The sequence below is a fragment of the Arachis stenosperma genome, chromosome 7 (genome assembly GCF_014773155.1).
Source record: "Arachis stenosperma cultivar V10309 chromosome 7, arast.V10309.gnm1.PFL2, whole genome shotgun sequence".
NCBI classification, from domain to species: domain Eukaryota; kingdom Viridiplantae; phylum Streptophyta; class Magnoliopsida; order Fabales; family Fabaceae; genus Arachis; species Arachis stenosperma.
The window spans coordinates 35,936,117-35,963,082 of NC_080383.1; the positions used below are offsets into that span (position 1 = coordinate 35,936,117).

General features: G+C 39.2%; 2 non-coding genes and 1 pseudogene across 2 annotated transcripts; 2 read left to right on the top strand and 1 right to left on the bottom strand.

Moving 5' to 3' along the window:
• The first annotated feature begins 4,428 nt into the window (after positions 1 to 4,428).
• Positions 4,429 to 6,554, top strand: LOC130939699 (uncharacterized; annotated as a pseudogene).
• An 8,856-nt stretch (positions 6,555 to 15,410) lies between these two features.
• Positions 15,411 to 15,518, bottom strand: LOC130943151 (small nucleolar RNA R71). Its single transcript, XR_009071682.1, has one exon. It is a non-coding gene; the product is annotated as a small nucleolar RNA R71 (small nucleolar RNA).
• Positions 15,519 to 24,615: 9,097 nt separating this feature from the next.
• LOC130943205 (small nucleolar RNA R71) lies at positions 24,616 to 24,723 on the top strand. The gene has a single exon (XR_009071733.1). It is a non-coding gene; the product is annotated as a small nucleolar RNA R71 (small nucleolar RNA).
• The last annotated feature ends 2,243 nt before the right edge of the window (positions 24,724 to 26,966 follow it).

Below are 26,966 nucleotides of genomic sequence, written 5' to 3' on the forward strand. Positions count from 1 at the left end.
TTTTGGATTTTTAATAATAAGGAATAATCAAAATGCAACTAAAATCAAATAACAATGCATGCAAGACACTAAACTTAGCAGTTTGTATACTATTGACACTAACTACATGAGAATGCATATGAGAAACACAAAACACTCAAGTCAATAGAATTCAAAGATCAAAACAAGGAAATCATCAAGAACAACTTGAAGATTAATGAAGACACATGCATGAATTCGAAAAATGCAAGAAGAACAGAAACATGCAATTGACACCAAACTTAAAATGAGACTCTAGACTTTAAATAAGACATATTTTTTGGATTTTATGATTTTGTAATTTTTTTGTGCTTTTTTGAAATTTATATAAAAAGAAAAATAAAGGTATCAAAATTCTTAATGAGAATTCCAGGAATCATGCAATGTTAGTCTAAAGCTTTAGTCTAAAGGAATTAGACATAGCTAGCTAAGCTTCAGCAAGACATTGCATTCAAGAGCTAAATTGATAAGAATCAATCAGCTTTGGTGATGATAAGAACATCACCTTGAAACACTAGAATTCATTCTTAAGAACTCTGAAGAAAAATAATACCTAATCTAAGCAACAAGATGAACCGTCAGTTGTCCATACACAAGAACAATCCCCGGCAACGGCGCCAAAAACTTGGTGCACGAAATTGTGATCACTACAACTTCGCACAACTAACCAGCAAGTGCACTGGGTCGTCCAAGTAATAAACCTTACGCGAGTAAGGGTCGATCCCACGGAGATTGGTGGTATGAAGCAAGCTATGGTCATCTTGTAAATCTCAGTCAGGCAGACTCAATTGGGTATAGATGATGAACGAAAGTAACATAAAAGATAAAGATAGAGATACTTATGTATATCATTGGTGAGAGCTTCAGACAAGCGTATGAAGATGCCTTCCCTTCCGTCTCTCTGCTTTCCTACTGCCTTCATCCAATCCTTCTTACTCCTTTCCATGGCAAGCTCGTGTAGGGTTTCAGCGTTGTCAGTGGCTACCTCCCATCCTCGCAGTGAAAGCTAATGCTCACGCACTCTGTCACAGTACGGCCAATCACGGTTGGTTCCCGCTCCTACTGGAATAGAATCCCTCTTTTGCGTCTGTCACTAACGCCCAGCAGGTTAGGAGTTTGAAGCACGTCACAGTCATTCAATCATTGAATCCTACTCAGAATACCACAGACAAGGTTTAGACCTTCCGGATTCTCTTGAATGCCGCCATCAGGTCCTGCCTATACCACGAAGATTCCGATTAAAGAATCCAAGAGATATTCACTAAGCCTCGTATGCTTGTAGAACAAGAATGGTTGTCAGTCACCTTGTTCATGAGTGAGAATGATGATGAGTGTCACGGATCATCACATTCATCAAGTTGAAGAACAAGTGATATCTTAGAACAAGAACAAGCGGAATTGAATGGAAGAACAATAGTAATTGCATTAATACTCGAGGTACAGCAGAGCTCCACACCTTAATCTATGGTGTGTAGAAACTCCACCGTTGAAAATACATAAGAACAAGGTCTAGGCATGGCCGTGAGGCCAGCCTCCCAAATGATCTAAGAACTAGATGTCCAGAGATGATAAATACAATAGTAAAAGGTCCTATATATAGAAAACTAGTAGCCTAGGGTGTACAGAGATGAGTAAATGACATAAAAATCCACTTCCGGGCCCACTTGGTGTGTGCTTGGGCTGAGCAATGAAGCATTTTCGTGTAGAGACTTGTCTTGGAGTTAAACGCCAGCTTTTATGCCAGTTTGGGCGTTTAACTCCCAATTAGGTGCCAGTTCCGGCGTTTAACGCTGGAATTTCTGTAGGTGACGTTGAACGCCGGTTTGGGCCATCAAATCTTGAGCAAAGTATGGACTATTATATATTGCTGGAAAGCCCAGGATGTCTACTTTCCAACGCCGTTGAGAGCGCGCCAATTGGGCTTCTGTAGCTCCAAAAAATCCACTTCGAGTGCAGGGAGGTCAGAATCCAACAGCATCTGCAGTCCTTTTGAGTCTCTGGATCAGATTTTTGCTCAGATCCCTCAATTTCAGCCAGAAAATACCTGAAATCACAGAAAAACACACAAACTCATAGTAAAGTCCAGAAAAGTGAATTTTAATTAAAAACTAATAAAAATATAATAAAAACTAAACTAAAACTACTAAAAACATACTAAAAACAATGCCAAAAAGCGTACAAATTATCCGCTCATCACCCTCCTCCTGCGAATCCTCCATAAACATGTTTCTCAGGGGTGTGAGGTGGACGTTCAACTCGTTCGACCTCTTTGGTGTGAGACGTTCAACTTGTCCGACCTCTTTGGTGTGAGATGGACCTTCAACTCGTCCGACCTCTTTGGTGTGAGGTGGACTTTCAACGCGTCCGACCTCTTTGGTGTGAGGTGGACCTTCAACTTTGTCCGACCTCTTTGGCATGAGGTGGACCTTCAACTTGTCCGACCACTTTGGTGTGAGATGGACCTTCAACTTTGTCCGACCTCTTTGGCGTGAGGCAGACCTTCAACTCGTCTGACCTCTTTGGCGTGAGGTGGACTTTCAACGCGTCCGACCTCTTTGGTGTGAGGTGGACCTTCAACTTGTCCGACCACTTTGGTGTGAGATGGACCTTCAACTTTGTCCGACCTCTTTGGCGTGAGGTGGACCCTCAACGCGTCCGACCTCTTTGGTGTGAGGTGGAACCTTCAACGCGTCCGACCTCTTCGGTATGAGGTGGACCTTCAACGCGTCCGACCTCTTTCGGTGTGAGGTGGACCTTCAGCGCGTCCGGCCTCTTCGGTGTGAGGTGGACCTTCAGCGCATCCGACCTCTTCGGTGTGAGGTGGACCGTCAACTCGTCTGACCTCTTCGGTGTGAGGTGGACCTTCAACGAGTCCGACCTCTTTTGTTTTTGATTGGGCGTGGTGGCGGGATCTTCTCAGTGTTGCATATTTCTCGGTAGACATCCACAAGAGAAACCCGAAGGGGTGGGTGTAGTTGTGGTGTTTTCTAGGCTTCTCTCTGAGTTGATCTTCTTTTTGCTTGGACTCTTTATCCTTGTCCCTTGGTGGGTTAGGAGAATCCGATTTTTGAGCTGTCTCCCAATCGAGAGTTTTCCTCCATGTTGGTGTACTTCTCTGCTCATTCTTGTACCTCGTTCAGAGATGTTTGGGTGCTTTTTGGATATTGAGTGGCTAAAAGGTCCTTCTCGTAGACCATTGATGAGGCCCCTGAAAGCTGCTTCTGTTGGCAGACTTTGTATTCCCAGACATATTTTGTTGAATCTTTCATGTAGTTGCGAAGGCTATCTCAATCTCTTTGCTTGATTCCTAATAAGCTCGGTGCGTGTTTGGCTTTGTCCTTCTGGATGGAGAATAACAGATTGTATCTGAGGCCTCCGTGAGATACATCCTGCTTCTGAAATTGCTAAGATGATGACCTGGATCTGATGTGCCGTCGTACGGAGGCATGTCTGGAGCTTTGAAGTCCTTTGGACCTTTAGCTTTCCTGATCTCTTTGGTGAATGGATCTTGGTCCTTGTAGGAGCTATCCTCATGAGAGGATTGATTAGCTTTGGCCTTGAGATCGGCTTCGAGTTTTAGGAGTTTGTCCTCCAATTCCCGGCGTCGCTTTATCTCCCTTTGTAGGTCTTTCTCAGCCTCTCGTTGATGTAGGGCCTCTTCTTCCAGTTGTTTTAAACGGTCTTGAAGTGCCTCCATGGCTCCCGCATTTGGAGAATCCTTTTCGTTGTTAAGTTGAAGAGTATCCTTTGGTGTAGTGTCCGCGTTTTTGTGCGGCGTTCTATCCTCTAGATCTGAATCGTGGTCGTTGTCATGGTTGTCTGCCATGGTGATGGGATGACTTCTAAGTTCCCCGGCAACGGCGCCAATGTTCCGAGGGTTATCTGAAACTGTAGATCGATCTCGGTCGAGATCTTCTGTGTTGGTCGGAGCCGATGTGTCTGGCAGGTATATAGCCGCCGGAGCTGGTGTGTCTGACTTGTAGGACTTGGTGATGGTGCTGATCCTTCATCCCCGGAGGGTGGGGGGTACCTGCAAGGGTATTAAGCAGGTATTGAGTAGAATCAGAGTATGAGTTATACCTGGGTGCTCCAGTGTATTTATAATGGTGAGGAGTGACCTCTCTGGAGATAAGATAGTTATCTTATCTTATCTTATCTTATCTTATCTTTGAGTGAAGTCATCTTATCTTTAGGGGAACCACCTTTATCTTTCTGGGCTTTGGCTACCTTTAGATTGGGCTGTGTTCCTTCATTTTGGGCCTGCTTTGGGCTCCTTTGGCGATTTGGCCGAGCTCTTTGAGAAGAGGTCGGGCATTGGCCGAGCTCTTTGAGAAGAGGTTGGATAGTCTGACCCGAAGAGGTCGGTCGCTTGTCGCTAAACATCCCGTGTCAGACAGCTTGACCCAGGATATGAACAGCTATTATCGGCGATTCATCAAGGACTTCTCAAGAATTTCTACACCATTAACCAAGTTAATTCAGAAGAATATAAAGTTTCAATGGTCAGAAGCTTGTGAGGAAAGTTTCCAGACGCTTGAGGCTTGTCCAACCTCAGCACCTATTCTTGTTTTACCTTCTGGGTCTGGGGGATTCTCAGTCTTTTGTGATGCATCTCGAATAGGACTGGGTTGTGTATTATTGCAGCATGGCCGTGTTATTGCCTATGTCTCGCGACAACTCAAGAATCGTGAGCAAAATTATCCAACTCATGACCTGGAAATGGCAGCGGTCATTTTTGCTTTGAAGATTTGGAGACACTACCTTTATGGTGAGACCTGTGAGATCTATATAGATCACAAGAATTTGAAGTATATATTTCAACAGAAGAATTTAAATTCGAGGCAACGGAGATGAATGGAGTTGCTAAATGATTACGATTGTACCATTTTGTATCATCCTAGAAAGGCAAATGTTGTAGCAGATGTCCTCAGTAGAAAATTTATGGGTGCTTGGCCCACATTACTCTTGTAAGGAGACCAATTGTTAAAGAAGTCCATCAATTGGAGGCAAGTGGATTTCAATTTGACCTTGGAGAATCAAGAGTTTTCTTAGCACATGTTTGGGCCCAATCTTCCCTGATAGAACAGATCAAGGCTGCACAACGTGATGACCCGAAACTAAGAAAGCTTATAGAAGATGTTCGCAATGGGAGGAACTCAGATTTTTCTCTTGATCAAGATGTTTTGCATTATGGTCAACGCTTATGTGTGCCAGATAACCACGACTTGAAGAAAGCTATTTTGGAGGAGGCTCACAATTCTAAGTATACCATTCATCCAGGCTCCAATAAAATGTATCAAGATTTAAAACAATTATTTTGGTAGGAAGGCATGAAGGAAGACATAGAAGTTTTTGTTTCTCATTGCTTAACTTGCCAACAGGTTAAAGCTGAACATCAAAGACCTACTGGGTTATTGCAACAAATCGAGATACCTGAATGGAAGTGGGAAAGGATTATGATGGATTTTGTAACAGGTTTACCTCATAGCTTTAAAGGTTTTTATTCAATTTGGGTAATTGTGGATAGACTGACAAAGTCATCCCACTTTCTTCCGGTAAAAATAACTTTTAGTGCAACTCAATATGCTCAACTTTATGTTGATGAGATAGTTAAATTACATGGAATCCTAGTGTCCAATATTTTAGATCGCGGACTTCAATTCACCTCATTTTTAATTTGGAAATCTTTTCAGAAAGTATTAGGAACTCGTCTGGATCTTAGCACAGCTTTTCACCCTCAAACCGATGGACAGTCAGAAAGGACGATTCAAACATTAGAAGACATATTAAGGTGTTGTGTTCTAGATTTTGGTGGAAATTGGGACAGCTACCTACCTTTGATCGAGTTCTCTTATAATAATAGTTATCAAGCCATCATTCAAATGGCACCATTTGAGGCTCTTTATGGGAGAAGATGCAGGTCACCTATTGGGTGGTTTGAAGTTGGTGAGGTTAGGCTTTTAGGGCCAAATTTGGTACAAGATGCAATTGAGAAGGTTCACATAATAAGAGAACGTCTATTAGCAGCTCAGAGTAGGCAGAATGCTTATGTTGATAACAGAAGGCGTAACATAGAGTTTTCAGTGGGTGATTAAGTATTTCTTCGAGTGTCGCCTATGAAAGGAGTGATGAAGTTTGGGAAGAGAGGCAAGCTTAATCCTCGTTACATTGGTTCATTTGAGATTTTGGATAGAATAGATGCAGTTGCTTATCGCTTGGCATTGCCGCCTGAGTTGTCTATGATTCATCCAGTCTTTCACGTATCAATGTTGCGCAAATATCTTTCCTACCCATCTCATGTGCTTGCACCACAAGCCATAGAGCTAAAGGAGGATTTATCATTTGAAGAGGACCCAGTGGCTATAGTTGATCGCCAAGTAAAGAAACTATGTTCTAAAGAGATAGTATCTGTAAAAGTTATTTGGAAGAATCATTCGATAGAAGAAGCAACTTGGGAAGTGGAGGACGTTATGCGTGACAAATATCCGTATTTTTTTGAGTCTGAAGATAACTATCACACTTATTACCGTATATGAATTTGAGATTCGGGGATCGAATTTCTTAAGGGGGAGAGAATGTAATGACCGAGATAAAAAAAAGGAAAGCACGTGGAAGGCACATGCTACCACTTAAATTTTCTTTCCCTCTCCCCCCTCCTTCGAAGACCCCATCACCCATTCCTTCTTTCATTTTCTTTTTATTTCTTTCCAACATCAAAACCTAAAACCTTCTCTTCCTCTTCCCTTTCTTCTTATTCATCTATTTCATCTTCCCATCTCTTCTTTTTGCAATCACACACTATCATTAAACCCACTTCTTTCATTTTACTTTCTTCTCCTTCTCTACTCTATTTTATTCATTCAAATTTCACTTATGACAACCCTAAATTATAGAGTTCAACTTAATGAGTGAAGAAAGTGTTCAACTTTTGAGTTCTTGTTATTATTAAGAATTTAAGGTAACTCTTTGACTCTCTAATTAGCTATATCTCAAACTTTTATCATTCCTATACTTGTAGGTATAGAAAAATCTAAAATTAGGGTTATTAGGTTAAAAAATTTGGGGTTTTGGTCAAATTGAGTAAGATTATGTTAATTGACAATTTTAGTAGCTCACAAATATTATTATTGTCATATTTTTAGAGTTGTAAGATTATTGGACATCATTTGGTTGCTCATTGATATGCTCAGAGTTGCTTTCGGTTCTTGGAATCAAGTTGTGAGTGAATATTATGTCTATAATTGTTTCTAAATAAATTATTATCAATATTTATAATGAATCATTATTTTTGGATTTTGAAAATATTTTTTATTGTGATTTTAGAATTTTTGAAATAGATATTAATTTGTAAAACTTATAATTTTATAAAAATACACACGAGGCGATATTTATATATTTTGTAAAGCATGCATGTTTTCTTATTTGACTTTATTGAATTTTAATTAAATTTTAGTATGCATTCTTATATATATTTTTTATTTACTATGGAAATTTAATAATATGTTATAATTATTAGAGATTTGTTATAAATGATTTGGTTTGGATTGGTTTGGGAGACTCTGACTAGAAAACCATAGTTAACGGCAGTTATGACATTAGCTTAGATGCATCTAACTCAGACCTCAGCTAGCAAGGGCATTGCTAGCCCAACGTGTAGGCCACACGTTGAATCTGTTATACCGTACGGGCACACTAGAGGAAAGGGCTACCCTTAGAGGTGGAGCTGCCCTAGGTGTGTAATATTTGATTTGATTTGACTTCTGGAATGAGAACTCCCATTTCAGTTCATCCGCTTAACTACTTATCTATTTGTTTGCTTAATTAATTAATAGGAATTTCTCATATCTGAAAAGAAATATAATTTTCAAGGCAAACTCTGTATTGTCTCGTGTGGGTTATAGATGTAATGTTTGCTCAATGAGTTACAAAACTCACCTTATTATATTCTCATATTTTTCAGATACAGGAGTCATTCCAGGTTTTATTCCACCTGCCCCTCAGTAGATCTTAGTCATTTTGGTGAGCCATTCTTCTTTCCAAGGGCTAAGTAATTATGTAAATGGAACCTTTGCTCAAAATTTAGAGTATGTCAATGCTCCATATGTCACAGGCAAGATCCTCATGTGGGTTATGTTATTTTGAATCTTGAACTGTTTAGATAGTAATTCTAATTTGGTTATGTAAGATTTATGGATTTAACTATATACTCTAGTTATTAACTTTATATATATATATATATGATGCGTATTTGGAATATATTTGGTTGTAGATATGATTGGAATATGTTGTTGTTGTTGTCTTTGGAAATGGATGTTTATTATTGATACAGTAAGATAATTTTTATATGGGTAAGGTCCTAGAAACAGAGGAGGTTCTATCCGTTTTTCTGAAAATTGGGTTGTTTGGCTTGCTGAGGGACTTGTCCTTTGAGTACCAGTTATGGCTTGGTTCGGGTCATGACATAGACATAGTTAAAATGTATGAGGCTGTTGTGAAGAATGGTAACATAATTGACTTATATATATAGCACCTTATAAATGTTCCTGTTTGGGTTGAAGAGAATATTACTCCAACAAAGATGAGATTGAAGACTTTGTGCTAAGAAGAATCCAAATATAAATAAAACTCCAAAAAGAAAACCTATAGTTATTGAAATAGTGGATCATGTACAAGTTTTGAGGGAGGCCCATGGTAGGGGTAAGGCCTAGAGTAAAAAAGAGGCCCATGAAACAAGCAACCAGGTTGAAATTGAGGCCCAAAAGGAGGATGGTGGCAATATGGCCCAACAAAGATCTCCAGCAAAACAGATGTCTCAGCCTCCTACAACACCTGTGTAACCAGATGAGCCATCTTTCAATCAATCATAGCCTTCACAGCATCCCATTGAGTAAGAGCAGTAGCCAATACATATTGCTGGTTCAACATCTCCAAGTGCAGTTTTTGTATCAGTATCCACTGAGATTGAAGCCCAAGCGGCTGAATGTAGCGACTCAACTTCCAGCACATCATGATCGTACTAAAAGTAAGGTATTACTGATCTGTTTTCTTTTATTATCTATTTAATATTGAGCCTTTATGTCAATATCGCATTCCAGTTTTAAGAAAATTCCAGAAAATTTTGTTTTTATTTATTAAAATCATATATCAAAGATTTTCAATTAATAATAATCACATAAATACTACTAATAATGAATCATATACAAGTAAAATCAAATAAAACACCTAACCCCCCTGTCTAAAATAAAAACTTAAATAATAAGAGCAAGAAAATTCTATAAAAGCAACATGAATCATAAATAAAATCTAATAATCACCCGCAACTTCATATTGAGTCTTCGAACCTGTGTGACTGAAAGAGTGAAAAATTTTGGGGTGAGAACAAAGCACTCATTCTCAGTAGGAAATGAAAATGTTGTAAAAGTAATAAATAAAATGCAAATAATTAACTTACTCAAGAAAACTATTTTTATCAAACCTTTAAAATTACTTTTTAATTTTACTTTAGATAATTAATTAGTTTCTTTAAATTTCTAAACTTAAAACAAATCTCAATCACAAAATTAGTCATATTTACCATTTCTCAACCACATTTTAAGCCATTCACATCAATTATTCAATTCTTAACCATTACAAACTATTTTCAGATATCCAATTAACTTTGTAAACATTCTTAAATTAGAACCATTAAATTTTAAAAATAAATCACTTACCTCCGAGTATCGAAATTAGAAGAAATTCAAGACGGGGTTGTGGTGGCCATGACTGAGCCAGCGTAAATAGTAGCAGAAAATAGGGGCGGAGCTGAGCAAAGGACAGTGGCTTCGACAGTGGCATTTTTCGACGTCAATGGTAGTGTTTTCTAGCGACCAATGGTGCAGCAGCAAAACCTCCCTCTCTTCTGCGAGTTTCTCCTCCCTCTTCATGTTGTGTTCATCCCATCAACAGCAACAACTTCCAATGAACGGTGATGAGATAGCCTCGTTCTCCTCCTTTCTCGCATTCGTTTTCCGATGACAGTGGCAGCCTCCACGGTAGCAGCAGCGATTTACGACAACGACGCTCTCTCCAACAAGCCCTAGCAGCAGCAACTTCCTCTGACGATTGCCCAGACGCGGACTCTTCTAGCTCCCTTCAGCTCGTGCATCTCTCTCCTCGCCTCTCACCCTTAGCGAACGGCAACGGCGATGCACGAACGATAGTAGCGGGGCGTGGCTCGACGGCGGCTCCTCTCTCCCCTCCATGTGTCGTGTTCGACCTCTCCTTTTCTTTTCTGCGATGGTAGCTTGGCAGCGGCACCAAGCCCCATGGTGCCATCCCTCTTCTCCGATTCTCCCTCCCCTGGTTCATGCTCTGATTCCTCACTCTTCTCTCTGATTTTTCATTTCTGAAGTGTGTGTTACGTTGAAAACGGGTTTGACAGCCATTAGGGCTAGAGGAGATTAGGGTTATGATTTCTGATTTGGGAATTTAGGATTAACGTTAGGGATTTTATAAAGGGATAAAGGTAAAATAGATATTTTGATAAAATTGAAGAGTAGAATAATAATTTTAAAACCAAATGTACTATATTAAAAATATTTAAGAACACTAGTTGTTAATATATCACAAAGTTCAAATAATTATTTTTAATTTAAATTATAAAATGAACATATTAATCACATTTTATAAAATACAGTTAAACCCAAAATGTTAATTATTCAAATTAAATGATATAACTTTTTTATTATTTTTTTATTACCAAAATTTTAATTTCAAATTATATAAAATAACCAATTTCAATAAAATTATACAAGATTATTAATTAACTTAAACTCAAAGTATTTATAAAATCAATTTAATCATTCTTAATAGATTATTTTCTAAAAATAAGAAACTCGAATTAAATCATAAATTACTCATAATAGAAGTTATTTAAATTAGATTATACAATTCTTTCTTCTTCTTTTTTTAACTACTAAAATTATAATTTCAATTATACCAAATATCAAATTATAATAAAGGTTATATATATATATATATATATATATATATATATATATATATATATATATATTCTAATTAATTTAAATTCTAACTATTATGAAAATTACATATAACTCCTAATTATTTTTAAATTCAAGGTATTATCTTGTTTTATTTAATTACCATTAATAAAATAATTTTTTAAAAATAAAACTCTTAACAATTATGATAAATTTAACTTTCAAAAATTCGAGTTGTTACACTAAACAAGTAACCCAATACATTCTATAACCGTATAGAAACTCACTTTCACAATTAAACTCTGAATCAGACCCAATACCACCCTTTGATACTAATAGTACTCCTCAGAAAAATTAGACCAATCCAGATGAGCAAGCGAAAGAAAGGTCTAAGGTAAGCAAGAGAAGATCAGCAAATAGAAATTTTATATAAAACTAAAAGCATAATTTTTATTGATGGTAATGCCGTTTGTTGTTAGAAGTTAATACCTGCCCTAATGCATATATGGCAAAATTATAGAAAGAAGTGGAATGACTTACAGATAAAAATATGTATGTGGACATGTGCTAAGGCTATCACGATCTAAGATTTTGATGCTGCCATGGAAAGGCTTAAAAAAGTCAATAGTTGAAATTGAAAATACATAGACACGATTAAACCCAAGTAATGAAGTAGAGCTCATTTAAATAAATACTTAAAGGTGGACAACTACACGAATAATAATTGTGAGGTGTTTAATGGTCAGGTTAAGAAGATGAGAGAAAAACCCATCATCATTATGTTTGAAGAAGTTAGATGCTATGTCATGATAATTATAGTAAGGAATAAAAAAGTATTAATTGGATACAACAGAAAGTTAACCCCAACAACAGAGCGGATGATGAGCGGATAATTTGTACGCTTTTTGGCATTATTTTTAGTATGTTTTTAATATGATTTAGTTAGTTTTTAGTATACTTTTATTAGTTTTTAGTTAAAATTCACTTTTCTGGACTTTACTATGAGTTTGTGTGTTTTTCTGTGATTTCAGGTATTTTCTGGCTGAAATTGAGGGACCTGAGCAAAAATCTGATTCAGAGACTGAAAAGGACTGCAGATGCTGTTGGATTCTGACCTCCCTGCACTCGAAGTAAATTTTCTGGAGTTACAGAAGCCCAATTGGCGCGCTCTCAACGGCGTTGGAAAGTAGACATCCTGGGCTTTCCAGCAATATATGATACTCCATACTTTGCCCAATATTTGATGGCCCAAACCGGCGTTCAAAGTCACCCTCAGAATTCCCAGCGTTAAACGCCGGAATTGGCACCAAAGTGGGAGTTAAACGCCCAAACTGGCATAAAAGCTGGCGTTTAACTCCAAGAAGAGTCTCTACACGAAAATGCTTCAATGCTCAGCCCAAGCACACACCAAGTGGGCCCAGAAGTGGATTTTTATGTCATTTACTCATCTTTGTAATTCTTAAGCCACTAGTTCCCTATAAATAGGACCTTTTGCTATTGTATTTGATGTCTTGGAATCTTGGTGGCTATCTTTGGACATCTAGTTCTTAGATCATTTGGGGGCTGGTCTCACGGCCATGCCTAGACCTTGTTCTTATGTATTTTCAACGGTGGAGTTTCTACACACCATAGATTAAGGTGTGGAGCTCTGCTGTACCTCGAGTATTAATGCAATTACTATTGTTCTTCTATTCAATTCAGCTTGTTCTTATTCCAAGATATCACTTGTTCTTCAACTTGATGAATGTGATGATCCGTGACACTCATCATCATTCTCACCTATGAACGTGTGATTGACAACCACCTCCGTTCTACCTTAGATTGAGTGAATATCTCTTGGATTCCTAATACACGACGCATGGTTGATCGCCTGACAACCGAGCGCTCGCCTAACAACTGAGCCAGCCATTCCGTGAGATCAGAGTCTTCGTGGTATAGGCTAGAACTGATGGCGGCATTCAAGAGAATCCGGAAGGTCTAAACCTTGTCTGTGGTATTCTGAGTAGGATTCAATGATTGAATGACTGTGACGTGCTTCAAACTCGCGATTGTGGGGCGTTAGTAACAGACGCAAAAGAATCACTGGATTCTATTCCGACATGATCGAGAACCGACAGCTGGATAGCCGTGCCGTGACAGGGTGCGTTGAACATTTCCACTGAGAGGATGGGAGGTAGCCACTGACAACGGTGAAACCCTTGCATAATGCTTGCCATGGAAAGGAGTAAGAAGGATTGGATGAAGACAATAGTAAAGCAGAGAGACGGAAGGGACAAAGCATCTCCATTCGCTTATCTGAAATTCTCACCAATGATTTACATAAGTATCTCTATCTTTATCTTTATGTTTTATTCATATATCATCCATAACCATTTGAGTTTGCCTGACTAAGATTTACAAGGTGACCATAGCTTGCTTCATACCAACAATCTCCGTGGGATCGACCCTTACTCGCGTAAGGTTTATTACTTGGACGACCCAGTGCACTTGCTGGTTAGTTGTGCGAAGTTGTGTTTATGCCATGGTATTGAGCACCACGTTTTTGGGGCCATTACTAGGGATTATTTGAGTTGTGAAAAGTAGTGATCACAATTTCGTGCACCAAGTTTTTGGCGCCGTTGCCGGGGATTGTTTCGAGTATGGACAACTGACGGTTCATCTTGTTGCTTAGATTAGGTATTTTTCAGAGTTCTTAAGAATGAATTCTAGTGTTTCAAGGTGATGTTCTTATCATCACCAAAGCTGATTGATTCTCATCAATTTAGCTCTTGAATGCAGTGTCCTGCTGAAGCTTGGCTATTCATATCTAATTCCTTTAGACTGAAGCTTTAGACTAACATTGCATGATTCCTGGAATTCTCATTAAGAATTTTGATACCTTTATTTTCTTCTTCCACTTAATTTTCGAAAAATCCAAAAAAATTTACAAAATCATAAAAAAACCAAAAATATTTTATGTTTCTTGTTTGAGTCTAGTGTCTTATTTTAAGTTTGGTGTCTTGCATGCATTGTTTATTTGATCTTGGTTCTATTTTCAAGTCAATAGTACAGGGAACTGAAGATTCAGAGCATGCAGCAGAGGAATTACACAGAAAATGCTGGGCGTTCAAAACGCCCAGTGAAGAAGGACAGACTGGCGTTTAAACGCCAGCCAGGGTGCCTGGTTGGGCGTTTAACGCCCAAAAAGGTAGAGCATTGGGCGTTAAACGCCAGAATGTGCACCATTCTGGGCGTTTAACGCCAGGATGGCACAAGAGGGAAGATTCTGTTTTTAATTCAATTTTTTTTTTCAAGTTTTCAAAGTTTTTCAAAATCAAATCTTTTTCAAATCATATCTTTTCAATCAAATGTTTTCAAAATCAATTTCTCTCCTTTTTCAAAGATACTTGCTAACAATTAATGATTTGATTGAACATTTTAAGTATGTTGCCTTTTCTGCTGAGAGAGGTTTAATGTTTGAATCATATCTTTTCTTGTTAGGCAAGTCATTAATTTTTTTTAAATCAAATCTTTTTAAATTGTTTTTCAAATCATATCTTCTCAATCATATCTTTTTAAAACCATCACTTTTCAATCATATCTTTTTAATCACATCTTTTTCAAAAAAGTTTTCAATCATATCTTCTTCAAAATCTTTTTCAAAATGTTTTTAAAATCTTTTTAATTAATTTTCGAAAAATCTCTTCCCATCTTCTCACATCCTTCTATTTATGGAGTACCACTCCTCCTCAATGCACAATTCAAACTCTATCTCACTAAGTTCGAATTCTTCTACCTCTTTCTTCTATTTTTCTGTTCCTCTGACACCTTAAGGAATCTCTATACTGTGACATAGAGGATTCCACATTTTCTTGTTCTCTTCTCTTTCATATGAGCAGGAACAAAGACAAAGGCATTCTTGTTGAGGCTGACCCTGAACCTGAAAGGACCTTGAAGCGAAAGCTAAGAGAAGCTAAGGCACAACTCTCCGAGGAACTAACAGAAATCTTCAGCGAAGAAGAAGACATGGCAGCCGAAAACAACAACAATGCCAACAATGCAAGGAAGGTGCTGGGTGACTTTACTGCACCTACTCCTGACTTCTATGGGAGAAGCATCTCTATCCCTGCCATTGGAGCAACCAACTTTGAGCTTAAGCCTCAATTAGTTTCTCTAATGCAACAGAATTGCAAGTTCCATGGACTTCCATTGGAAGATCCTCATCAGTTTTTAGCTGAATTCTTGCAAATCTGTGACACTGTCAAGACTAATGGGGTTGACCCTGAGGTCTACAGACTTATGCTATTCCCTTTTGCTGTAAGAGACAGAGCTAGGACATGGTTGGACTCACAACCTAAAGAAAGCCTGAACTCTTGGGAAAAGCTAGTCAATGCCTTCTTGGTAAAGTTCTTTCCACCTCAAAAATTGAGTAAGCTTAGAGTGGAAGTCCAAACTTTCAGACAGAAGGAAGGTGAATCCCTCTATGAAGCTTGGGAAAGATACAAACAATTGATCAGAAAATATCCTTCTGACATGCTTTCTGAATGGAGCATCATAGGTATTTTCTATGATGGTCTCTCTGAACTGTCCAAGATGTCTTTGGATAGCTCTGCTGGAGGATCTCTTCATCTGAAGAAGACACCTACAGAAGCTCAAGAACTAATTGACATGGTTGCAAATAACCAATTCATGTACACTTCTGAAAGGAATCCTGTGAACAATGGGACAAGTCAGAAAAAAGGAGTTCTTGAGATTGATACTCTGAATGCCATACTGGCTCAGAATAAGATATTGACTCAGCAAGTCAATTTGATTTCTCAAAGTCTGTCTGGAATGCAAGCTGCACCAGGTAGTACTAAGGACGCTTCATCTGAAGAAGAAGCTTATGATCCTGAGAACCCTTCAATGGAAGAGGTGAATTACATGGGAGAACCCTATGGAAACACCTATAATTCTTCATGGAGAAATCATCCAAATTTCTCATGGAAGGATCAACAGAGGCCTCAACAAGGTTTCAACAACAATAATGGTGGAAGAAACAGGTTTAGCAATGGCAAGCCTTTTCCATCATCTTCTCAGCAACAGACAGAAAATTCTAAGCAGAGCCACTCTGACTTAGCAACCATGGTCTCTGATCTAATCAAAACCACTCAAAGTTTCATGACTGAAACAAGGTCCTCCATTAGGAATTTGGAGGCACAAGTGGGACAGCTGAGCAAGAAAATTACTGAACTCCCTCCTAGTACTCTTCCAAGCAATACAGAAGAAAATCCAAAAGGAGAGTGCAAGGCCATCAACATGGCCGAATTTGGAGAGGAGGAAGAGGCAGTGAACGCCACTGAGGAAGACCTCAATGGACGTCCACTGGCCTCCAATGAGTTCCCTAATGAGGAACCATGGGAATCTGAGGCTCACATTGAGACCATAGAGATTCCATTGGATTTACTTATGCCATTCATGAGCTCTGATGAGTATTCTTCCTCTGAAGAGGATGAGTATGTCAGTGAAGAGCAAGTTGCTAAATACCTTGGAGCAATCATGAAGCTAAATGACAAGTTATTTGGTAATGAGACTTGGGAGAACGAACCTCCTTTGCTCACCAAAGAACTGAATGACTTGTCTAGGCAGAAATTACCTCAAAAGAGACAAGATCCTGGGAAGTTCTCAATACCTTGCACCATAGGCACCATGACCTTCAAGAAGGCTCTGTGTGACCTAGGGTCAAGTGTAAACCTCATGCCTCTCTCTGTAATAGAGAAGCTAGGGAACTCTGAGGTACAAGCTGCAAGAATCTCACTAGAGATGGCAGACAACTCAAGAAAACAAGCTTATGGACTTGTAGAGGATGTTCTGGTAAAAGTTGAAGACCATTTCATCCTTACTGATTTCATAGTCCTAGAGACTGGGAAGTGCATGGATGAATCCATCATCCTTGGCAGACCCTTCCTAGCCACAGCAAAGGCTGTGATTGATGTTGATAGAGGTGAACTGATCATTCAAGTGAATGAATAATCCTTTGTGTTTAAGGCTCAAGGATATCCCTCTGTCACCATGGAGAAGAAGCATGAAGAGCTTCTCTCAAAACAGAGCCAAACAGAGCCCCCACAGTCAAACTCTGAGTTTGGTGTTGGGAGGCCACAACCAAATTCTAAGTTTGGTGTTGGGAGGTTCCAACATTGCTCTGAGAAAATGTGAGGCTCCATGAGAGCCGTCTGTCAAGCTACTGACATTAAAGAAGCGCTTGTTGGGAGGCAACCCAATGTTATATTTTATCTATTTTTCTTTGTTATTTTATGTTTTCTGTAGGTTGATGATCATGAGAAGTCACAAAACAAATTGAAAAAGCAAAAACAGAATAAAAACAGGAAGAAAAATAGCACACCCTGGAGGAAGGTCTTGCTGGCGTTTAAACGCCAGTAAGGGTAGCAGTTGAGCGTTTAACGCCCAGTCTGGCACCATTCTGGGCGTTTAACGCCAGAAAGGGGCACCAGACTGGCGTTAAACGCCAGAAAAGAGCAAGAAGCTGGCGTTAAACGCCAGAAATGGGCACCAGCCCGGCGTTTAACGCCAGAATTGGCACAGAATGCATTTTTGCACGCCACTTGGTGCAGGGATGCCTTTTCCTTGACACCTCAGGATCTGTGGACCCCACAGGATCCCCACCTACCCCACCACCCTCTCTCTTCTTCACCAATTCACCAATCACCTCAACCACTCTTCCCCAAAAACCCTTCACCTATCAAATCCCATCTTTCTCTTCACCACTCACATCCATCCTTCATAAAACCCCACCTACCTCACCATTCAAATTCAAACCACTTTCCCTCCCAAACCCACCCATAATGGCCGAACCCTACCCCTCTCTTCACCCCTATATAAACCCATCTTCACTCCTTCATTTTCACACAACCTAAACACTACTTCTCCCCCTTTGGCCGAACCACAAAGCCATCTCCCTCTCCTCCATTTCTTCTTCTTCTACTCTCTTCTTTCTTCTTTTGCTCGAGGACGAGCAAACCTTTTAAGTTTGGTGTGGTAAAAGCATTACTTTTTGTTTTTCCATAACCATTTATGGCATCCAAGGCCGGAAAAACCTCTAAAAAGAGGAAAGGGAAGGCAAAAGCTTCCACCTCCGAGTCATGGAAGATGGAGAGATTCATCTCAAGGGTGCATCAAGACCACTTCTATGAAGTTGTGGCCTTGAAGAAGGTGATCCCCGAGGTCCCTTTCAAACTCAAAAAGAGTGAATATCCGGAGATCCGACATGAGATTCGAAGAAGAGGTTGGGAAGTTCTTACCAACCCCATTCAACAAGTCGGAATCTTAATGGTTCAAGAGTTCTATGCCAATGCATGGATCACCAAGAACCATGATCAAAGTGTAAACCCGGATCCAAAGAATTGGCTTACAATGGTTCGGGGGAAATACTTAGATTTTAGTCCGGAAAATGTGAGGTTGGCATTTGATGCCAAGGCATCTTAGGCTAGTTTCACTAGCATTTTTCTGTTAGTTTTAGTTGTTTTATGCATTTTCTTGAGCTTAAAGTAACCAAGAATGGTTAAATGAATAACAAAGCAATGAACCATCCAAACAGTATGATTTTTGATGCAAATTCCATGAGTTTTTAGTTATATTACTTGAATGCTATGAATGGAAGATTTCTCATGAAATTTTGCAAGACTTTGATGCAGTTGTTTGGATGATTTCAGGGAAGAAGAGGCTAGGCAAGGAAGCAACAAAATCAATAAAGGAAGCTTGAATATCACATGTGGAGTTTAAGTTCCAGTTTAAGCTTAAATTGGAACTTAAACTGCCAAGCCATATAATGCTGGGAACTATCAGTGGCGTTTAAGCTCCAGTTTAAGCTTAAACTGGAGCTTAAACGCCAAAATCATGAAAGCTGAGGAAAATCTGAAAGTGGCGTTTAACCTCCAGTTTAACCTTAAACTGGAAGTTAAACGCCAGAAATGAGAAATGCACCATGGAGCCATTTCCACGTTTAAGCTCCAATTTAACCTTAAACTGGAGCTTAAACGTGTTCGACCATTCTCCTCCAGGGTTGCTTTCTTCATTTCCACGTTTAAGCTCCAGTTTAAGCTTAAACTGGAGCTTAAACGTGTTCGACCATTCTCCTCCAGGGTTGCTTTCTTCATTTCCACGTTTAAGCTTCAGTTTAACCTTAAACTGAAGCTTAAATGTGTTCGACTACTTTACCCTCCAGGGTTGCTTTCTTCCATTTCCACATTTAAGCTTCAGTTTAACCTTAAACTGAAGCTTAAACGTGCTTGAATTATACCACCTCCAGGAGTGTCCAACGTTTAAGTTGCAGTTTAAGCTTAAACTGCAACTTAAACGTGGTGCACGAAATTGTGATCACTACAACTTCGCACAACTAACCAGCAAGTGCACTGGGTCGTCCAAGTAATACCTTACGTGAGTAAGGGTCGATCCCACGGAGATTGTTGGTATGAAGCAAGCTATGGTCACCTTGTAAATCTCAGTCAGGTAGACTCAAATGGGTATAGTGATAAACGAATAAAGCATAAAGATAAAGATAGAGATACTTATGTATATCATTGGTGTAAGAGCTTCAGACAAGCGTATGAAGATGCCTTCCCTTCCGTCTCTCTGCTTTCCTACTGTCTTCATCCAATCCTTCTTACTCCTTTCCATGGCAAGCTCATGTAGGGTTTCACCGTTGTCAGTGGCTACCTCCCATCCTCGCAGTGAAAGCTAATGCTCACGCACTCTGTCACAGTACGGCCAATCACCGGTCGGTTCCCGCTCCTACTGGAATAGAATCCCTCTTTTGCGTCTGTCACTAACGCCCAGCAGGTTACAAGTTTGAAGCACGTCACAGTCATTCAATCATTGAATCCTACTCAGAATACCACAGACAAGGTTTAGACCTTCCGGATTCTCTTGAATGCCGCCATCAGTTCTTGCCTATACCACGAAGATTCCGGTTAAAGAATCCAAGAGATATTCACTAAGCCTCAGATGCTTGTAGAACAAGAATGGTTGTCAGTCACCTTGTTCATAGGTGAGAAAGGTGATGAGTGTCACAGATCATCACATTCATCAAGTTGAAGAACAAGTGATATCTTGGACAAAGAACAAGCGGAATTGAATAGAAGAACAATAGTAATTGCATTAATACTCGAGGTACAGCAGAGCTCCACACCTTAATCTATGGTGTGTAGAAACTCCACCGTTGAAAATACATAAGAACAGGGTCTAGGCATGGCCGAATGGCCAGCCCCCAAATGATCTAAGAACTAGATGTCCGAAGATCAGAAGATGAAAATACAATAGTAAAAGGTCCTATATATAGAAAACTAGTAGCCTAGGGTGTACAGAGATGAGTAAATGACATAAAAATCCACTTCCGGGCCCACTTGGTGTGTGCTTGGGCTGAGCATTGAATCATTTTCGTGTAGAGACTCTTCTTGGAGTTAAACGCCAGCTTTTATGCCAGTTTGGGCGTTTAACTCCCATTTAGGTGCCAGTTCCGGCGTTTAACGCTGGAATTTCTTGAGGTGACTTTGAACGCCGGTTTGGGCCATCAAATCTTGGGCAAAGTATGGACTATCATATATTGCTGGAAAGCCCAGGATGTCTACTTTCCAACGCCGTTGAGAGCGCGCCAATTGGGCTTCTGTAGCTCCAGAAAATCCACTTCGAGTGCAGGGAGGTCAGAATCCAACAGCATCTGCAGTCCTTTTGAGTCTCTGGATCAGATTTTTGCTCAGATCCCTCAATTTCAGCCAGAAAATACCTGAAATCACAGAAAAACACACAAACTCATAGTAAAGTCCAGAAAAGTGAATTTTAACTAAAAACTAATAAAAATATACTAAAAACTAACTAGATCATACTAAAAACATACTAAAATCAATGCCAAAAAGCGTATAAATTATCCGCTCATCACAACACCAAACTTAAATTGTTTCTTGTCCCCAAGCAACTAAAAATCAAATAAGATAAAAAGAAGAGAATATACTATAGACTCCAAATTATCAATGAAACTTAGCTCCAAATTAGATGAGCGGGACTAGTAGCTTTTTGCCTCCAAACAGTTTTGGCATCTCACTTTATCCTTTGAAATTCAGAATGATTGGCTTCTTTAGGAACTCAGAATCCAGATAGTGTTATTGATTCTCTTAGTTAAGTATGATGATTCTTGAACACAGCTACTTTATGAGTCTTGGCCGTGGCCCAAAGCACTCTGTCTTCCAGTATTACCACCGGATACATACATGCCACAGACACATAATTGGGTGAACCTTTTCAGATTGTGACTCAGCTTTGCTAGAGTCCCCAATTAGAGGTGTCCAGGGTTCTTAAGCACACTCTTATTGCCTTGGATCACAACTTTATTTCTTTCCTTTTTTTTTCTTTTCTTTTTCCCCCTTTTTTTTCGTTTTCTCTCCCTTTGTTTTTTTTTTTTTTTGTATTCACTGCTTTTTCTTGCTTCAAGAATCATTTTTATGATTTTTTAGATCCTCAGTAACATGTTTCCTTTTTCATCATTCTTTCAAGAGCCAACAATTTTAACATTCATGAACCACAAATTCAAAAGACATATGCACTGTTCAAGCATACATTCAGAAAACAAAAAGTATTGTCACCACATCAAACTAATTAAGCTAGTTTTAAAGATGAATTTTGAAATCCTGTACTTCTTGTTCTTTTGTAATAAAAACAGTTTTCATTTAAGAGAGGTGATGGATTTCATAGGACATTCATAACTTTAAGGCATAGACACTAAGACACTAATGATCACAAGACACAGACATGGATAAACATAAAGCACTAAAATTCGAAAAACAGAAAATTAAAGAACAAGGAGATTAAAGAACGGGTCCACCTTAGTGATGGCGGCTTGTTCTTCCTCTTGACGGTCTTATGGAGTCCTTGAGCTCCTCAATTTCTCTTCCTTGTCTTTGTTGCTCCTCTCTTAATTTCATGGAGGAGGATGGCATGTTCTTGGTGCTCCACCCTTAGTTGTCCCATGTTGGAACTTACTTCTCCTAGGGAGGTGTTCAGTTGCTCCCAATAGTCTTGTGGAGGAAAGTGCATCCCTTGAGGTATCTCAGGGATCTCATGATGAGAGGGGTCTCTTGTTTGCTCCATCCTTTTCTTAATGATGGGCTTGAGGTCATGCCTTCTCAGTTGAACTGGCTTTGGATGCCATAAATGGTTATGGAAAAACAAAAAGCAATGCTTTTACCACACCAAACTTAAAAGGTTTGCTCGTCCTCGAGCAAAAGAAGAAAGAAGAGAGTAGAAGAAGAAGAAATGAGGAAGAAGGGAATGGCTTTGTTTTCGGCCATGTATGGGTGGGTTTGGGAGGGAAAGTGGTTTGAATTTGAAGGGTGAGGTAGGTGGGGTTTTATGAAGGATGGATGTGAGTGGAGAAGAGGTATTGAGGTGATTGGTGAATGGGTGAAGAAGAAGAGAGAGTGGTGGGGTTGGTGGGGATCCTGTGGGGTCCACAAATCCTTAGGTGTCAAGGAAAAGTCATCCCTGCACCAAATGTTGCTCAAAATCACGTTTTGAGCCATTTCTGGCGTTAAACGCCGGGCTGGTACCCATTCCTGGCGTTTAACGCCAGGTTCTTGCCCTTTTCTGGCGTTTAACGCCAGTCTGGTGCCCCTTTCTGGCGTTAAACGCCCAGAATGGTGCCAGACTGGGCGTTAAACGCCCAACTGCTAGGTTTACTGGCGTTTGAACGCCAGCAACATCTTCCTCCAGGGTGTGCTGTTTTTCTTCCTGTTTTTCATTTTGTTTTTGCTTTTTCAATGGATTTTGTGACTTCTTATGATCATCAACCTACAAAAAACATAAAATAACAAAAGAAACTATATAAATTATAATTATTGGGTTGCCTCCCAACAAGCACTTCTTTAATGTCAGTAGCTTGACAGAGGGCTCTCAATGAGCCTCACAGATACTCAGAGCAATGTTGGAACCTCCCAACACCAAACTTAGAGTTTGAATGTGGGGGTTCAACACCAAACTTAGAGTTTGGTTGTGGCCTCTCAACACCAAACTTAGAGTTTGACTGTGGGGGCTCTGTTTGTCTTTGATTTGAGAGAAGCTCTTCATGCTTCCTCTCCATGATGACAGAGGGATATCCTTGAGCCTTAAACACATAGGATTTTTCATTCACTTGAATGATCAGTTCACCTCCATCAACATCAATCACAACCTTTGCTGTGGCTAGGAAGGGTCTGCCAAGGATGATGGATTCATCCATGCACTTCCTAGTCTCTAGGACTATGAAATCAGTAGGGATGTAATGGTCTTCAACTTTAACCAAAACATTCTCTACAAGTCCATGGGCTTGTTTTCTTGAGTTGTCTGCCATCTCTAGTGAGATTCTTGTAGCTTGTACCTCAAAGATCCCTAGCTTCTCCATTACAGAGAGAGGCATGAGGTTTACACTTGACCCTAAGTCACATAGAGCCTTCTTGAAGGTCATGGTGCCTATGGTGCAAGGTATGGAAAACTTCCCAAGATCTTGTCTCTTTTGAGGTAATTTCTGCCTAGACAAGTCATCCAGTTCTTTGGTGAGCAAAGGAGGTTCATCCTCCCAAGTCTCATTTCCAAATAACTTGTCATTTAGCTTCATGATTGCTCCAAGATATTTAGCAACTTGCTCTTCAGTGACATACTCATCCTCTTCAGAGGAAGAATACTCATCAGAGCTCATGAAAGGCAGAAGTAAGTCCAATGGAATCTCTATGGTCTCATTTTGAGCCTCAGATTCCCATGGTTCCTCATTAGGGAACTCTGTTGAGGCTAGTGCACGCCCATTGAGGCCTTCCTCAGTGGCGTCCACTTCCTCTTCATCCTCTCCAAATTCGGCCATATTGATGGCCTTGCACTCTCCTTTTGGATTTTCTTCTGTATTGCTTGGGAGAGTACTTGGAGGGAGTTCAGTAACTTTCTTGCTCAGCTGTCCCACTTGTGCCTCCAAATTTCTAATGGAGGATCTTGTTTCATTCATGAAACTTTGAGTGGTTTTAACTAGATCAGAGACCATGGTTGCTAAGTCAGAGGGGTTCTGCTTAGGATTCTCTGTCTGTTGCTGAGAAGATGATGGAAAAGGTTTGCTATTGCTAAACCTGTTTCTTCCACCATTGTTGTTGTTGAAACCTTGTTGAGGTCTCTCTTGATTCTTCCATGAGAGATTTGGGTGATTTCTCCATGAAGAATTATAGGTGTTTCCATAGGGTTCTCCTAGGTAATTCACCTCTTCTATTGAAGGGTTCTCAGGATCATAGGCTTCTTCCTCAGATGAAGCATCCTTAGTACTGCTTGGTGCATTTTGCATTCCAGACAGACTTTGAGAAATCAGATTGACTTGTTGAGTCAATATTTTGTTCTGAGCCAAAATGGCGTTCAGAGTGTCAATCTCAAGAACTCCTTTCTTCTAACTTGTCCCATTGTTCACAGGATTTCTTTCAGAAGTGTACATGAATTGGTTATTTGCAACCATTTCAATGAGCTCTTGAGCTTCTGTAGGCGTCTTCTTCAGATGAAGAGATCCTCCAGCAGAGCTATCCAAGGACATCTTAGATAGTTCAGAGAGACCATCATAGAAAATACCTATGATGCTCCATTCAGAAAGCATGTCTGAAGGACATTTTCTGATCAATTGTTTGTATCTTTCCCAAGCTTCATAGAGGGATTCTCCATCCTTCTGTCTGAAGGTTTGGACTTCCACTCTAAGCTTACTCCATCTTTGTGGTGGAAAGAACTTTGCCAAGAAGGCATTGACTAGCTTTTCCCAAGAGTCCAGGCTTTCTTTAGGTTGAGAGTCCAACCATATTCTAGCTCTGTCTCTTACAGCAAAAGGGAATAGCATCAGTCTATAGACCTCAGGGTCAACCCCATTAGTCTTGACTGTGTCACAGATTTGCAAGAATTCAGCTAAAAACTGATGAGGATCTTCCATTGGAAGTCCATGGAACTTGCAATTCTGTTGCATTAGAGAAACTAATTGAGGCTTAAGCTCAAAGTTGTTTGCCCCATTGGCAGGGATAGAGATGCTTCTCCCATAGAAGTCGGGAGTAGGTGCAGTAAAGTCACCCAGCACCTTCCTTGCATTGTTTGCATTGTTGTTATTTTCGGCTGCCATGTCTTCTTCTTCTTTGAAGAATTCGGTCAGGTCCTCTAAAGAGAGTTGTGCTTTGGCTTCTCTTAGCTTTCTCTTCAAGGTCCTTTCGGGTTCAGGGTCAGCTTCAACAAGAATGCCTTTGTCTCTGCTCCTGCTCATATGAAAGAGAAGAGAACAAGAAAATGTAGAATCCTCTATGTCACAGTATAGAGATTCCTTGAGGTGTCAGAGGAAAAGAGAAATAGAAAGAAGAAGGAGAAGAAGAATTCGAACTTTAATTAGATAAAGTTCGAATTGTGCATTGAGAAGGAGTGGTACTCCATAAATAGAAGGATGTGAGAAGGAGGGAAGGAAATTTTCGAAAATTCAATTAAAAAGATTTTGAAAACATTTTGAAAAATTGATTGATAATTTTCGAAAATTCAAAGTGAAAAAGAAATCAAGTGATTTTTGAAAAAGATTTTAAAATTAGAAGTTAAAAAGATTTGATTGAAAACTCATTTTGAAAAAGATGTGATTGGTTTTAAAAAGATGTGATTGAAAAGATATGATTTGAAAACAATTTTAAAAGGATATGACTTAAATAAAAAAAAATTTGATTTTAAAAATTAATGACTTGCCTAACAAGAAAAGATATGATTCAAACATGAAACCTTCCTCAACAGAAAAGGCAAAAAATATTCAATCAAATCATTAATTGTTAGTAAGTATCTTTGAAAAAGGAAAGGAATTAATTTTGAAAACATTTGATTGAAAAGATATGATTTGAAAAAGATTTGATTTTGAAAAACTTTGAAAACTTGAAAAAAAATTGATTTTGAAAACAAAATCTTCCCCCTAGCACCATCCTGGCGTTAAACGCCCAGAATGGTATCCATTCTGGCGTTTAACGCCCAAAATGCACCCTTTTTGGGCGTTAAACGCCCAACCAGGTACCCTGGCTGGCGTTTAAACGCCAGTCTGCCTTCTTCACTGGGCATTTTCGAATGCTCAGCTTTTTCTGTATAATTCCTCTGCAGTATGTTCTGAATCTTCAATTCTTTGTGTTATTGACTTGAAAAGACACAAATTAAAAATATTTTTGGATTTTTTTAATAATCAAAATGCAACAAGAATCAAATAACAATGCATGCAAGACACCAAACTTAGCAGTTTGTATACTACTGACACTACATGAGACACATAAACACTCAAGTCAAAAGAATTCAAAGATCAGAGTAAGAAATCATCAAGAATGAATGAATGTATGCAATTGACACTAAACTTAAGATGAGACACTAAACTCAAACAAGACATATTTTTGGTTTTTATGATTTTGTAAAATTTTTTTGTGATTTTCGAAAATTAAGTGGAAAAAGATATCAAAATTCTTAATGAGAATTCCAGGAATCATGCAATGTTAGTCTAAAGCTTTAGTCTAAAGGAATTAGACATAGCTAGCTAAGCTTCAGCAGGACATTGCATTCAAGAGCTAAATTGATGAGGATCAATTAGCTTTGGTGATGATAAGAACATCACCTTGAAACACTAGAATTCATTCTTAAGAACTCTGAAAAAAAAAATACCTAATCTAAGCAACAAGATGAACCGTCAGTTGTCCATACACAGAACAATCCCTGGCAACGGCGCCAAAAACTTGGTGCACGAAATTGTGATCACTACAACTTCGCACAACTAACCAGCAAGTGCACTGGGTCGTCCAAGTAATACCTTACGTGAGTAAGGGTCGATCCCACGGAGATTGTTGGTATGAAGCAAGCTATGGTCACCTTGTAAATCTCAGTCAGGTAGACTCAAATGGGTATAGTGATAAACGAATAAAGCATAAAGATAAAGATAGAGATACTTATGTATATCAT